This window comes from Microchirus variegatus, assembly GCF_963457635.1.
Source record: "Microchirus variegatus genome assembly, chromosome: 1".
In the NCBI taxonomy this organism is placed as follows: domain Eukaryota; kingdom Metazoa; phylum Chordata; class Actinopteri; order Pleuronectiformes; family Soleidae; genus Microchirus; species Microchirus variegatus.
The window spans coordinates 24,589,608-24,600,362 of NC_139802.1; the positions used below are offsets into that span (position 1 = coordinate 24,589,608).

At 41.7% G+C, this 10,755-nt stretch overlaps 1 long non-coding RNA gene across 1 annotated transcript; it reads right to left on the reverse strand.

The window, feature by feature from the left end:
- Positions 1–426: 426 nt before the first annotated feature.
- LOC310925255 lies at positions 427–1,721 on the reverse strand. The gene is made up of 3 exons (XR_014592796.1): positions 1,478–1,721; positions 809–914; positions 427–726 (listed from the first exon to the last, which is right to left on the reverse strand). It is a non-coding gene; the product is annotated as an uncharacterized lncRNA (long non-coding RNA).
- Between the last annotated feature and the right edge of the window lie 9,034 nt (positions 1,722–10,755).

The following is a 10,755-nucleotide window of genomic DNA, read 5'->3' on the forward strand; positions in this document are numbered from 1 at the left end:
CTGGTATTAACGTAAGCATGCTGCCTGTGTGTTTCAGATGGTTCTGTCACTCCTGAAAAGGAATGACTGTGATGTCCAGCTGGTGAAATCCATGGTGGTGATGACCTGCTGTGCTCTGCATAACCTGTGTGAAAATCATGGTGAGACCTATGACACTGAATGAGATGCACACACAGCAGCTACAGTGGTTGAACCTGTGGTGGCAGTGGCACAGGGTGTAGAGGATGGCAGAGATGTAGGTGAGGGCCTGATGTGTCACTTGTTGTGAATTTGTAAAATGCTTTATTATTGTACTGTTTTTCACTGAATTACAAATAAAAGTTTGTACTTTCTGCAGAGATGTCTCCTTTTGTCTGTATACGTTTTGTTTGTAAAGGCTGCCACAATTAAAAGAAAAGAAATACGCATGACGTAATCACATAAGTCACATTGTTGTTTATTCAAACAAAAAAACACAGCAAACCAAAGTTAAATTGCACAGCAAATCAAATAAACTGTACATAGGTGGTGGAGTCCTAGGACAGGAGGGAGGAAATAGGTCGCATGCTCCTGCCACCTATTGCCTGGACAAGCTGCCCAATCACTCAAAGGAATGCGTGGTTGAACGCAGCACTCTCGTGATGTGGCGGTTACGTTGTGTCCGGTTCCACTCCTGCTACTGAACATCTTCCACCTGAAGCTCTGCGAGGACAGCTGTGTGCTTCTTTTTCTCTTCCCTACATAACACTATAGAGAAGAGAAAAGGGGTTATTAATCAAACCATTAAGGAAATACACAAATGCTGTAAATCATGTTTATTATTTCTTACCAGTTGCACAGATCTGTGGTCTGTGGCGAAGTTGGTGCCCCCGATAACGAAGCAGCTGATGGCTCTGCTGGGGTGGATGAACACTCCTCACATATGGAATGGGATTCTTGAACAAAAGAAGTGTATACATACGCTGTAATTACACGCATAACAATATATATATATTCAGCCACAGACTGAAACACCCTAAATGAAGGAGCTTTATCATTATTATTATCCTTTATTCCTCCCTGCAGCTGTTAGCTCTCAGTAGACAACATATAACCAGGCTCCTCATCCCATGTGCAATATACTGTCTTTTTGCAAAAGTGTAATATAGACATATAATATCCGATGCTCATTCTCTGTCTATAATGTAAATATAGAACCCATACTGTATATTCTGGTCTAGTCTGTTTTAACACGCAAAGACAAAACGTTACACGGTAGTAAGTCTAATTCATGACTTGTACAAATCTGGTTTCTTTTACAGGTTTACGTAATGTTTTGTTGTAGGTTGAGCACCTAATAGCGACATTGCTAACTAGCTAGCCAACTACGTTGTCTCGTGTAAACAGACGGACAGAGATTACCGACACACATGATGTTACTTTTATAATGTCTTGTTTAAGCGAGTTTATTCTCAGCAGTAGTTAAACGTTGCTCTTAGGCTGAAAATAAAAAACTTACCGTTGGCGTGTGCAGAGTTATTGGAGTTGCTGTGTTACGCCGTGAGCGGACATCGACTCCCGGCAAGACCTGCTCGTTACGGGCGGCTCCGTCCAGCTCTCTGTATTTTGTCGTCTCCGATTAAACACAGGACAGTCTGGACCTCGTCGTTGGACCATGGAGTGTTCTTATGCAGAGTCGCCATGTCGAAGTATTTGCGCGCTACTATTTTTCGAAAAATGGTGAAATAGACTCCTGCATCCTGTATTTTATGTCGCGCTCATGACGCACCCAGTGACGACACTTCTGGCCAATCAGTTACCGGCAGTTTTGACCAATCAGCGCATAGTACCTGCGCATAGTACCGGCACCACTGAATGGAACCTCACCACCGCAGGTACTAAAAATAGTGCCGAGTTCCAGGTACTACGCTAGTGGAAACACTCGCTAAACCGTGTCGTGTAGTGTAGTGCCGTTTAAAGTCGGGCCGGTGGAAAAGCGCCATAAAGCTCTGCAAACCTGTGGTGATCACATCAAGCAAGTGGACGCTGTGGAGGATCTCCAGGAGTGTTTTGACACTACAGACTGGGACATGTTCAGGACTGCAACCAACAGTCTGGATGAGTACACAGAGGCTGTGACGTCATACATCAGCTTCTGTGAGGACTGCTGTGTTCCATCACACACCAGGGTGAGTTACAACAACGACAAACCCTGGTTCACATCCAAACTCAGAAGGTTGGATAAGGAAGAGGCCTTCAGGAGTAGAGACAAAGACAGAGTCAAAGAGGAGAAGTACAAGTTTAGAAAGGCGGTGAAAGAGCCAACGACTGCTTCTGTCTGGAAAGGGCTCAGGAAGATCACCAACTACAAGCCTAAAACCCCCCACTCCATCAACGACCAACGCCTAGCCAACGACCTGAACAAGTTTTACTGCCGCTTTGAAGGACAAAGGGACAGTCCTGCAACCATCCGACACGACACCTCCCAACAGCCCTCCAGTGTGTCACCTCCACCTCAGACCTCAGAAAGATCTACACTCATTCCTGTTCCCAAGAAGCCAAAGACCTCAGGACTTAACGACTTCAGACCCGTCACCCTGACCTCTGTGGTTATGAAGTCTTTTGAGCATCTCGTGCTTTTACACCTGAAAGCCATCACCAACCCCCTCCTGGACCCCCTGCAGTTTGCCTACAGAGCCAACAGGTCTGTAGACAACACAATCAATCTGGCCCTCCACTACATCCTCCAGCACCTGGACTCCGCAGGAACCTACGCCAGGATCCTGTTTGTGGATTTCAGCTCTGCCTTCAATTCCATCATACCGGCTCTGCTTCAGGAGAATCTCTCCCAGCTGACTGTGTCTGACTCCACCTGTAGGTGGATCACAGACTTCCTGTCGGTCAGGAAGCAGTACGTGAAGCTGGGAAAACCTCAGACCCACAGATCATCAGCACCAGAACCCCCCAGGGCTTCTCTCTCCTCTGCTCTTCTCCCTGTACACAAACAGCTGCACCTCCAGTCACCAGTCCATCAAGCTTCTGAAGTTCGCGGACGACACCACTCTCATCGGACTCATCTCTGATGGTGACGAGTCCGCCTACAGGTGGGAGGTTGATCATGATTCAAGATTCAAGATTCAAGATGCTTTATTTATCCCGAGGGAAATTATTGTGCAACAATTGGGAGGTAAAAGTGTAGATGTACAAGAGTTAAAAGATACATAAAATAAAATAAAAATAATAATAATAAAAATAAAATAAAAATAAAAATAAAACAAAACAAAACAAAAAAATAAAATAAAAATAAAAGTAAAATAAACAAATAAGACAATGCAACAAAGTGCCAAACAGAATCATCTGGTGACTTAGTGCAACCAAAACAACCTAGAGCTCAATGCTCTAAAGACAGTGGAGATGGTTGTAGACTTCAGGAAGAACCCAGCCTCACCTGCCCCAATCACCATCTGTGACTCCACAATTGACACTGTAGAGTCTTCCCGCTTCCTGGGAACTATCATCTCCCAGGACCTCAAGTGCGAGCTGAACATCAGCTCCCTCATCAAGAAAGCACAGCAGAGGATGTACTTCCTGTGGCAGCTGAAGAAATTCAACCTGCCAAAGACAATGATGGTGCATTTGTACTCCTCCATCATTGAGTCCATCCTCAACTCCTCCATCACCATTTGGTACACTGCTGCCACCGCCGAGGACAAGGGCAGACTGCAGCGTGTCATTCGGTCTGCAGAGAAGGTGATTGGCTGCAATCTTCCATCTCTCCAGAACCTGTACGCCTCCAGGACTCTGAGGCGTGCAGGTAAGATTGTGGCTGATCCCTCCCATCACGGACATAAACTCTTTGAGAAACTCTCCTCTGGCAGGAGGCTGCGGTCCATCAGGACCAGAACCTCACGCCACAAGAACAGTTTTTTCCCTTCTGCTACTAGCCTCATCAACAAGGATCCACCCCCCTGATACTCTGACTCTTCTCACTCCACCTCTGCCTCTACATGTCACATTGACATTGCATTCATAAAACTATGCGTTACATTAACGTTGGTACTGTGAACATTTGCACACTGTAACATTCACTGGTACCTACTATCACTGCACAGCTGTACAGCTCTTTTACTTACAAATCTGTGTTCTTATATTTATATTGCCATATTTTTAGATTTTAAGTGTTAAAGCGGAACTCGACCGGAAGTTCCTATAAACGTTGTTTTTTTTGGTGTGTATCAGCGTCATTACCTTGTTTATGAAGCCCTGAAGGTTCGAAACAAACAGTTCAGCCATTGCTGAGAACACTGTGTTTATTGTAATCTCGGGGCTCAATGAGATCTCTGAAAATCCCGTAATAGTTACTTAAACAGCGGTTCTCCTGAACAGCAGATCGTCCTGCTCCGGGCACTAGTCCGGGCACATCCGGCTGCGTACATTGAACCGCAGAAGAAGAATAACGTCCGTTGTGGAGGTGTTTCACGAGCGACAGTGTCTTCTGACTCTGGGTCTGACTCCGGGTCAGAGTCATAGAAGAGACTGTGGCCGGGAGTCGTGACGAAGCTATTTTTAAACACTGTTAAAACAATGTTTTGTTAATGAGTAGCAGTGCATCCACCATTCCAGAGGGGGGAGCTGCGCTTCTGAGAGCTGGTGTGCTGAATAGTACTGGCCAATCACAAGCCTCTGTCTTCTGGGGGTGAAAGTTCACTCTGTAATATCGCGGCTGATGAACATCATCAGAAAAGAGTATTTCAATCAGCTCGTTTACAGCAACTAGGAGGTTTTTGACCATAAAAACAAGTTAATATATGTAAGTAGACCTCCATAACTAACATTTATATGCGACAGGACCACTCTATGTGACCTTTAATAGTTTATATCTAGAGATTGTTGTTTGTCATGCACCAATGACACCAGAACAAATTCCTTGTATGTGTTAAATCGTACTTGGCAATAAAAGCTTTTCTGATTCTGATTCTGATTCTGAAAAGGCTTTCTTGTTATATTCATCCATATCTTAAGTTCATGAGGTTTTATCAGCCTTGCAGACTATTCATTCATTTATTCATAGTCGGCAAGAAACTGTGAACAAGAAATAAAAAAACAGTTATGCAGTACTTTGTGTCTTTTCATTTCTTCCAGCATGTCATTGTTAATGTATGGAACATTCAAAGTTTTAGGGAAAAAAATAGAGGCATTTCAAATTATTTCAAATGACAATGCAAGCAACTTGCAAATATACATATAGCCTCAAAATGTCTAATTATTATCACAGACTTAATGCAGTGACATTTAACGAAGGATTTGAGGTGTCTTTTTCTGTCTGTGGATAATATACAGTGGATCAGATTTAGTCCCTTGACTTTGAATTTGATTAGCTCATACCAGAGTTTGTAAAATGCTGACAATTGCAGTACAGCAAGCCTGATATTTTATCTTTAGATCGGAAATGTGTTGGATTGCATTTTGCACAGATGCCTGTTGTTGCTGAGTGAGTATGAGTTGAGGTGGTTCTACAATTACAGCCGGGAACTCTTCGTTGTCAAGTGTGTGCAGTGCCTGAATTCCATGATGAGCGAGGATGGCATCAATATTTTGGCCGCTGTAGGGATTTTCCCCAAAGACATTGTTGACAGCTGTGTTGTCTGCTGAAATGTTTGTGAGCATGCACTCTGTCCAGAGTTGAGTTGGTGTGCGATTATTTTCTGTTCGCAAAGCATGGTGGTTCCAGGCCTGTCTAAAGTGCTCCAGCCTGGTTTGAATCTCAGGAAGATAAACAATATGCAGTGCTAGTCTGTGGACACCATTATCTGGGTTTAGAACCTCTGAATCCTCTAATGAGTAGAACATAAGATAAAAGTACTTCAACACATGCAAAAATACATCACGCCAAAGGCGTTCAATTCGCTGATTGTGTACTGATTCTCCTGTTATGAAACTTCGGTGTTCAAGTCCTTGAACTAGATGCATGAACAAAGCCACAAGGAGGTTTTCACCACCATGGTCAGATCTGACTCTCGAGGTTAGTCCATAGAGGCACTTTGCTTTCAAAAACTCAGAAAAAAGTTTTTGAAAGCAAGTGTGCCACAGAAAAAAGTGGCACACTTGTGCCACTGTTATGGCACAAGTGTGTGCTGCATGAGGTAGGTAATGAGACGGGAGTGTCCATCAATGGCACCATGAATCACAAAGCCCCATCTACAAAGGTTGGATAACAAATAAGAAAATTATTACATGAAAATGATGAAAATATAGTATGGACAGTAGTCTGGAAACAATATAGCTGTAAACTATAGTTTTTAACTTGCAGTAGTTCTTTTCAAAATATTCAAAAGTATGACAAGTCTGATAATTAACCTTACAAGGCGCATGTTCCCATCAATGTGCCACAAACTGTTGGGGTACAGTGCATGATAAACCCATCTTGCAACTGTCTGGCTCCATCTCCTTGCAGCAGCAGTAGGATTTATCGTCAACATCTCACGCACCCTGGACCGTGTAACAATTACACCCTGTGCACGCAATAGGCCTCTCATAATCTGAAATAGATTTTTGAAAATATGGAAATTACTATGATACTCACAAACCAATGACACACAAATGAGATTTACTATACAAAAGAAAAGACCACCAATTACCTCGTTGCCAGAATTAGGATATTGGCCCTGAAGTTGCCTCACATGCTGTTCCAGTTCGCCATCATCTATTGCAGACAACCGACTTCTCACAAATATACCCATCAACTTTGACCTCTTGTAAAGGAATGATGTGGAGCATCCCAGTATTTTACCAATCTTTTTTAATTGTATGACCTTGCTTCAGCAAAAATTCCATATGTTCTCTGGTAACATCAATGGCTGGTCTGCCTCTTCTTCCTACAAAAAAAGGAAAAGGAGTATAACTGCATGTGATTCTGCAGTTAAGCAGCAATGGACATATTTTTAAGGGACCGTTACTTATTTGTTATTTATCTACAGTATTTATGAGCATACGAATTCTTACATTTTTTAAATTAGCATATTGTTAATAAATAATGTTGGCATGGTCCAATAAGCTACGGTGAGTGGCTATATTCTGCTTTTATGTATAATTTTAAAAAACTACAAAATTTAGAACCTTTATGAAAGGCAAAGTAGACAGAATGTATCGGTATCTTGATGGTTTTAGTTGATTAGTTGCTTTTGTGACTGTACGTTTGAGAGACAATAGGTGTCACTAACACCCCGGCTGCACAGACAGCCAGATGCGTGATGGAGAGACTTGAAGAATTGCTAAAATATTTATTGCTGTGACCACAATTACTGATTGTTTGAATTTCTACATGGAATAGTTCAAAGTTCAGTTCACACATTTTAAAATGAACTAGTTCAGTTTATGGTTCATAATTTAAAAAAGTTGAACTAAGTTCACAGTATTATGCCGTATTAATGGTGGAGGCAGAGTCTGAGGTAGTGCTGCTGCCTTCATTTTTTTTTTTTCTCCATGCTTCGCATGTTGATTATGTTTGCAGCGGTGTGACTCTGAGGTGGCTGGTGTTGCCAGATTGTGTTTTTTTCCGCTATATATTAAGGCCTGTTTACGGTGGGTTTTAGCCGGGTTTTCGTCTGGAAGGCTCTGTGGAAATCTGGCACTGACTCTACTGTCAGTCAGTTATGACTAGTAACAATTGGATTGAAGATGATATGATATGAAATGATAATTGTGGACAGGAAGAATGACTTGTGGATATCTGAAATGTTCTTTTTGACTAGGAAGAATTTAATTACAGATATCTGTAATACATATCCAGTCTAGCGATTAAATGTTGAAAACGGCCACTTACACTTTTTAAGGACTTTTAGATATCTTAAATGTAGTTTTGACGAGTACAATCAGTTGTAGATATCTTGAAATAACATTTCTACTAGTAATAATGTCATTGCGGACATCTTTAATAACCATTCTGACTAGTGAGAATAAAATTTTGACTAGGAGAAATGCTATTATGGCTATCTAAAATTACAATTAATAATTACAGATAGGAGTGTGGTTCGATTAAATGTTAAAACGGCTTGCCAGAGGAGCAGCATGGTGTATTTGTAGATGTAGTTTCTGTCAGTGGGTTAAAATTGTGTTTATTTTTGTTGGATAGCACTAAACTTTATTTTATTTTTTTTAAATTTGTGTGGTTATATGTTTGCTGTTTTATTTGATCTGATGTGCACTATTGTTTAAATAAAGTTTGTGGTGTGCTGATCTGTTCTTCTAATTATATTTACAATGTAATATTGCCTTTGCTAGTCTGAGTAGTTTTATATTAAGATATTAAAACCGTACCAATACCGTGGCCCAAAAAAGGCGATACATACCGAACCGCGGAGAAACTGTACCGTTGCATCCCTAGTCAGTACTGGGTTTGTCGCAGCCTGTATAAGGTTGTTGTGGTCAGCGACTTGGGGATAACAGTTAGTTATGCATTACATGTAGTTTTATGGGCTACATATCATGGGGGGACATTGGGTAAGTGGTGAGGGATGGGAAATAGAGGACGGGGTAGAGAAAGTGCGACTCGTGCAAAGTCTGTGTACTCTTTCTAAGTGCATGATGGGAAATTCTCCCAGCAGTCTAAGCCTATCAGTGACGTGCATGAAGGGGAGGCAGAGCCTCACCTGTCAGTCTTGAAAAGAACAAAGGGTTAATTATAAAATAAAATAAATATTAATATTTATCAGCTGGTATGTATTTATTAACCACTTTTCCATCTGAATCCACAATTAAAATTGTTTTTTTTTAATTAACTATTGCAAAATTTCCATATGTCTCATACAAATACAGGGAGCTGCGGTGAGGCAGCACCTTGCTGTGCCTCTCAGTAGATCATGTTATCCCTCACAAACAACGATATTGATGATATTAGTCTTTAACTAAACCTCTGTATATCGCAAATAAAATAATTTCGACTCAAATTGTAAATGCAGCAACTTTGATTTTATTTTGAAAGGAGTAAAAACAGGAAGAAACGCCGGTCAGCTAGGTGCCTTGACTCGGAAGTCGCGAAGCAGCAATAGCAATGATGCTAGCGGCTAGTTTTTTATCTTTCTGTCACTCCATGCTTCGTGGTGTTTGATGCACGAGTGTGATGTTTTGAGAAGTGTAAGCTGAAGAATCATAATTTTTTGACTGTGAAGATTCTGAGAAGAAGAAGACTGTGATTACTCTGCCCTAGGTTGAGAAGCAGGCCAAAGTTGTCAGTATTGTTCAGTATTATTTATTTACGCTAACTACGATGCTAAGCAATGCTATTTCTGTAACAGTTATATGTATTGTTGTTTTTCTTTGTCTATTGAACATTCAGTTCTACGGTGTAGATGTCGGTTTGACCTCAATAAACAGCAGTAAAGGAACCGGAGTCTCGCATTCAATCAATGGGCGGCATAGTAGAACACTTCTGCATCGGTGAAGGCTCCGAGCGGATGAAGATAGCTGCAGGCCACATGCGGTAAAGGGAGGCGCAACCTCGGGAACTGTTCGTGTGACTCCAAGGGCAAGCAGTGAAGGCTACACAAGCAAGCACGTCAAGGAAAGTGTCGCAAGGCTACTAAACCCGAAAGTAGCGCAAGTACAAGTAGCTGCCATTTAGTTTCTAAAGCACGGGCGTTTCACTTGCATTTTTCCTTAAAGCTACAGAGGACTTTTTTCCTGCAATTGAATATCTTATAAGAATAGAAAGGGTAAAGGTAGATATGTAAACCTATCATTCTGCCTGTTAAGTCTAAGAAGTTCATATCACAGTATTGTTTATATAAGCGAGTGTTTCATATTTAGACTGTGCCAAGAGTTTTTTACACTTTGTTAATGGCTGTTTTACTCATTTATTGAAGTGTGATATTATGATACTGTTTTGTTCAAAGTGCATTATGCGAAGTTCAAGCTAAGGTAATCAAAGAGATTATATTTAAATTTTTATTTCATATTTGTACACATACGGGGAACAGAATACATTTCATTGAAAGAGAAGCTAAAGAAAAGGAAATTGAAGCAGGCAGTGCTAGGAAAAGAGCTCAGTTCATAGCAGAAAGTGCTGATAGAAAAATGAAGCTGGAAGAGAAAAGAAGAGAAGTAGAATGTCGAGAAGAACTTAAAGGGCATGTTGCAGCACAAGCAAGGCTGCAAGTTTATTCAGAATCTCTTCATCCACCATTTGCCCTTAACCCTTTAAGTGATCCATTTTTTCCCTCCCATCAAGCACCAGTTTCCCAAGCTCTTCCTGCTCAACAAGCCAAGCCCAGTCAAGTGCATGAGGTCACAGCTCCTCAAGACCCCCTTTCATATCCCTCCATGTACACATCACGTTTAGTTCCACAGCCAGCTACCTTTACTCGTCCCTGCTAGGCAAGTCATCAGCCCAGCTGCACTGCCACTCATGCAGCAAGCCCCACCCACTCGAGTTCCTGCCACTTAAGCCTTTCCAACCTCGCATGAAGCTCCCAATGACTTTGTGAGAACTCTTGCTGAAGCTATCACAGCTAACCGAGTTCCAATCCCAGAACCGGAAGTTTTCAAAGGAGATCCTCTCAAGTACAATGATTGGAAGCTTTCCTTCTGTACTCTGATTGATCGCAAGAACCTGCCAACTCAAGAAAAGCTCTTCTTTCTGCGCAAGTATGTTGGTGGCTCTGCCAAGAGAGCTATTGAAGGCCATTTCCTTGTAGGGACAGAAACAGCTTATCGCTCTGCCTGGGACATACTTGAAGACAGGTTTGGTAATCCATTTATAGTTGCCAAATCATACCGTGACAAGATACATGCATGGCATAA